Source organism: Vanessa atalanta, chromosome 11, assembly GCF_905147765.1.
Source record: "Vanessa atalanta chromosome 11, ilVanAtal1.2, whole genome shotgun sequence".
NCBI lineage: Eukaryota > Metazoa > Arthropoda > Insecta > Lepidoptera > Nymphalidae > Vanessa > Vanessa atalanta.
The window spans coordinates 10671389-10677500 of NC_061881.1; positions in this window are offsets into that span (position 1 = coordinate 10671389).

Here is a 6112-nt window from a genome sequence, read left to right on the forward strand (position 1 = left end):
CAGGTTATCCACACAGATACACATCTTAGAAATAATATTCTTAAATCAGGAGAATGGAAGATATATCAAAATGATGTTCTTCCTAAGCGGTTGAACAGATTTCGATATTTTTTTTGTATGTATTGCAGTGGAGTCTTCCTGTTTAGCGTAGATCAGGCTGGGCAGGGGTATCGAGGTCGCCCTCCTCGAGCAATTCCTTAACAGTGTCGATTGTTATGACCTGCAGGGTCAGGGCCTAGCTGGCCCTGTGGTATCGTCAAATTTGGGTGGTTGTCAGTAGACAAGTACCAGGTGTTAAAGTCAAATGGTTGATAAGTCCTAATCGTCTCGCTGCTATCGCTGCCTGCAATGGGACAGATATCAGGCGACAGAATTATTATGATGAAATTGTGTGTGTTTGATCGAGTCCCTGGTTGGCTGAGATCGAACCCGGTAGTTTTAACTGCGGGAAGTAAACCAAATTCTTATTTCACCTTGATGTTGTCTGGTGTATAAAAATTTTATATCCAAATGTCGTTGTAAGAACGATGTCGCGGTTATGACCAAGTTTATTATTTAATGAAGTAAATATTGTATACCAGTAAGTCTTAATCTAAGTGAATAGAGTATTCAGTATATTTACAAATTATCGCAGATTTATTACTTACTGGCTGTGTCCGCGACTTCGCGTGCGTTTGAATTTAAGTTATTTGGACATTGCAGCGTAACTTTTTTATTATTTTATATATAATTCTAAAATAAAAGCCTAAGTTACTCCTCATTACATCAGTTATCTGCCTGTTTAAGTCCTGCCAAAATAGGTCCAGCCGTTCCAGTGATTAGTCGGAAAAAGCAGACAGACATACAAAAATTTTAAAAAATATCATTTCACATACATACATATATGCATTAAGTAAAAACGATTATTTTAATATAAAAACGGACACACAATTTTTTTTATATGTAATAATGTAATAGATTACATAGACACAGACGTCTAAACATTAACCATGTTTGTAAGTATCTACATAATACTCCGGAGACGAATAACTCATCCAATTTTAATGGCCGAAGAGGTGGTTGTTTTTTCCGTAGATTTGTCACGACTGTCAAGATATAATTATGTCGTTAGTGCAGCTATTCCGTAAGAACAAATACAAACATCGCTCATGGAGTAGTCAGTTATTTGTGATATTGATTTTAATCTTTATTTTATGTCGCTTGCTTTATGGGTCAATTTTTCCAATGAATACTTCTGAACTACGGCCCGCATATGATTTTGCGGTTCACTTTCATTTAGAGAATTTCTTCCTCAACACGAGTACAATAAGAGCCTATAAATATCCTTCAGATTGAAAAACAAACATAAAAAGAAAAGTTCTCTGTTTTTCTCCTGCTAAGAAAGTTGATATTCTCTGATTTTCTCTACTATTATATGCATATATTATACTTATAACCTTCTTCTCGATTCGCTCTGTTTATTGATGAAAACCGCATCAAAATCCGTTGATTAGTTTAAAATATCTAATCGGGAAGCGACTATTTTTATATATTTAATTTTAATTACAATTAATAGCAGAGAAATATTTCATATTCTTGTTTATGTGAAATAATAAAAAAATTAAGAATGCAGTCAACTGGGATCTTATTTTGGTCGACGTATATCATAAAATCTTATGTTAGTTGTTTTAATATATATATATTTAATATATATACCACTCGGTGGTAGAGGTTTGTGCAAGCCCTTCTGGGTAGGAACCATCCACTCATCAGATATTATACAGTACTCAGTATTGTTGTGTTCCGGTTTGAAGGGTGAGTGAGCCAGAGTAATTACAGGCACAAGGGACATAACATTTTAATTCCCAAAGTGGCTGGCGCATTGGCGATGTAAGGAATGGTTCATATTTCTTACAGCGCCATTGTTTATGAGCGGTGGTGACCATTTACCATCAGGTGGCTCATATGAAAATATAACATAAAAAATGTAGTAGTACTACAGTTTATATATATAAAAAAACTGTTAAAACAGTTGCACCCCGTGCCAACATGCCTTTATTTCATCGTTACAATGTTTTGACAAGAATCGCACAAAAAAAAGCACGAAATGAAAAAAAGATAACTTTATTATTTATTTATATTAGGAAAAAAAAGGTGCTTTCTGCACATTTGTCAACATTAGATTAGTAAGAGCCGGTAACGATCATTTTCGTTCATAACATTGAACTGCCATCCATGGATTCTAAGATATAACATCCGGTTTGCACGTATAACTCTAACTTATTTACCCTTCAAATTGAAACAACCACAAAAAATACATGAACATACGGCAGGAAAATAACTGATGGAGACTATCAACTTAGAACTTCAGATAGGTATCAGTATGTAGGTCTACCTATATACCTGCAGAAGTATTTCTTAGGGTAATATTAAATTGCGTAAATAGGAAAAAAGGAGAAGTAGAACAAAGCATAATATGACGTAAGGCAATCTAGCTATGCGTACCAATTACTTGGTACGCATACGCACTGACGCACCGAACGCGCCACCAGATGGCAGGCGCGTGCGTGCGCGTATACAGGAACTCGTTTTTAAGGCTTCTATTGAACTAAGTACATATAATGTGTGTCTCGGATAATTGCATATATCATTTATATATAACTTGAGCGCGTCCGCTGCACTTTTTTTTGATTAAATTTCGCAAAGTGTTTTTGAAATTTTATATATACGTACTAGCTGCCTGTCTCGACTTCGCAAGGGTTATATTTATATTAAATTATCTCTCCTATTTCCTCCCTTTACATTAAAATTTCCAAAAACTCTTTCTTAGTGAATACTTACCTTAAATAATAAAACTTTGTTCTACAATTCAGCTTTCTAGAATCACTAGTTTTGGCTGTTATGTGCGTTTATTGTCAGTGCAAAGTGAAGAGAAATGATACAAGTATAAGATATAGGTAATAATGTATTATTCTATTTTTAAAATATTAAAAACTTATATTAAAAAATGTTTTAATTTAAGTAGATTAAAAATTTTTCAAAATTTCCGTGTACGGATGATTCAATTCATTTTTAATATATCTAACCCATGCTACTGGGTATAGGTAATATAACACATCAATGTTGTTATTTCATGCAAAGATTTTATTATTTCTCGATCGAATCTATATTCCAAGCCGTTTGTTATTTTACATTTATTTAATTTATCACGTTTCATGAGTGTTTGTAAGAGCCAGTGGTGGGGCAACACCAAAATGAATGAAGGCAGGGCCCCCTTAGCCATACTGGAGCCCTAAATCGTGGGTGATTTTTTTTGGTTTGACTATTTTTATATACAACAATGTAAATTACGAAAGAAACATAATAAAGTATATTTTGATTTTTCATTATTACCTGTTAAGTAATAAATTATTATTTTGTATAAACCACAAATTCCCTTAATAAATTCAAATATTCGTATTAAGAACAGTATATGAATATTAACTTACTACCTTACTTACTATGAATGAATTTAAAATCTACATCAATTTAAAAAAATATTCCATTTTTTTTCCTTTTAAGTCTCTTTTTTCTATTTAAATCATTAATGACCGTTTGTATTAAAATCTTTTTAAACGGACCTAAATTCTTTAACCGTAGACCGTTTTATCTTGGCGTGAAAAGTTTTATTAAAAAGTTAGCGCGAACCTTTTTACGCGGGTTCAAGTAACGAGGTGCAAAAAAGAAACTAATGAACGAAAGCTGCGCTACTCCGGCATTGCAGTGTTTCAATGCAGTCGCCTGGGCCATGTACTTACATATACGTATACAACGGATTACGCGATTTTATGTCCAAGTACGCAAAGTGCGAAAGAGATAGACAAATAGACTGCCGATAACTAGAAGGATATTTGTTACATTACTCACTCAATTGGAATTTGTATTTAATTTAATTTCCATGCATGTTGAACTAAAATGTATATGTCAAGAATTCGTCATAAATTATGTTATAAAACATATATTATCTACCAAAAACTTAACATTAAAATAATTGAAAATATTGGTATATGATATGTTTAACTTAAATATATGTATTAAAAAAAATTATTATATTTTGAAGAAATATGACTAATCGTTAAATACAAATATTCGTAAAAAGCTATTACTTATTCCTGTTATATTCATGCAATTTTTTAGTAACTTGATAATATTACGAATCATTCAGCCCGCATAATACGTCTATGCCTATGTACACAGTTATATAAATTCCTCTCCACACGTAGTCATCTGTAGTTTTTATTCTCAGCACAATAAAGGTGAAATTTTAACTAAGGTACATAGTTCGCACGGCCGACAGTTCAGAGGTAGTGAATAGGCTGCGCTATGCATGCCTCTAAAGCCTGTGTAGTTTTAAAAAACTATTTTTAGATTTTAACCATGGCTGAGACAAAAATGAAAAGTGCACTTTTCGCTTCTTAGGTTACTTTGTGACGGCGCGGCGTAGCGTATTCTGTGACACTTTATCTCTAGACGTTATTTTTAGTTCTTATTCTTATTTCTACATTATTTCAATATAAATATGTTTTAATTAGCATAATTCGAGCGAATCTAGTTTTTTTTTTTTACTTTATTTGTGAAGTTCATTGTTACTTTTACCCAAAGGGGAATACAATCATATGCATGTCTGAAATCAATTGAATAGACACCTCTGTGCTCTGAAAAGCCGGATATAACATCCGGTATAACAAAGGTACATTGGTCCAAGACTGGCCGATACAGTTTTCAATAACTTATTGTCGGCTCATTATTTAAATATCTCATATTGTAAAAATTATCAAGATCTGTCACACGTGTCCTGTACTGGGAGTGTATGTAAAAATAGGGTTACCATTTATATTAAATACTAGGTTTAACACCAACCAAATTCTTAAAGAGATAATAAACAATAAATTGTGTCTATGATTATTTACCGAGTATAGTCAAGAAATAAGAATAGCCTTCAAAGATAAATTATAAGAAGATTATGACAAATCATTTTACTGTTGAATACTAAAATAAAATAAATACTTATATTATGTTTTGTTAGTCGTGTAAATTCTAAAAGAGCATAAATCATTTACATATATCTATTGCCAGAAGTTAACTTGTAAGATTATAAGACCATAATGATTACAAGCCAATAGAAACTGACGGATTGCACGAACTTTGTCTGAAACCTATAGACGTTTATCTATATACTATATATGAAATGATTTCATACATAATTATGGTGACCCTATTCAAAAATGCATTATACGATCACAGCCGGAGCGGGCGGTTAGTTATTAATAAAATCCTGTTATTATAAAGCCCTGGTATATCGAGGGCCGGCCTAGGCTAGACAGCTTTCACCGAACTGCCCAGGTGTACCATGTAAGTGCATTCCCACATGCATTTAACCTCCGTGCCGAAGGATTGCTTGTAATAACGGAAGTGTTCAATTATACATTTTGATTATGCATTCGTATGAAATTATTGTTACATGAATTTATTATTGGTGTATAAGTATTTTTTTAAAACATAACTTATTCGTATTCAATTTTTTTATTTAAAGAGTCTGTTAAATGATGAGTTTTTATTTACAACTTTTTAAATAGTGAATATGATGTATCGGCACATCCCAAATAAATAATATTAGATACAAAATATTTTCTTTAATTTATAATTGATATAAATAAATGAGCAGAAGCGGCGATATACATATAACTTATACCAGAAGCTGCATTGCGTTTCGGAGGTTTTAGTAAGAATAAAATATTATTAGGTATATGCCCGAGTAACTGCGCGTTACAGTTTAACCCGCTTTAAATTTAGACTATGTAGTTACCATTGTAGGTAGGTATTTTACGTTAAAACCTAAAATATGTATAACAAATTAAATAGGTCGTTTTTGCATAAATAAACATAGAAACATGTAATATTAATAATAATAATTATTATATTAAAATTAACGTACATATTTGTATTCAAATGACATTATTGTATTAAAATCTCTACCTTTTCTTAAATAATTTAATGTTAATGTATATTTGTATGTTAAACGTTAATATTATACCCACTTAATATTAAGTTTCATTTTCTTTTTGTAAAGTTGTCGTATAGTGTCTGTAACACC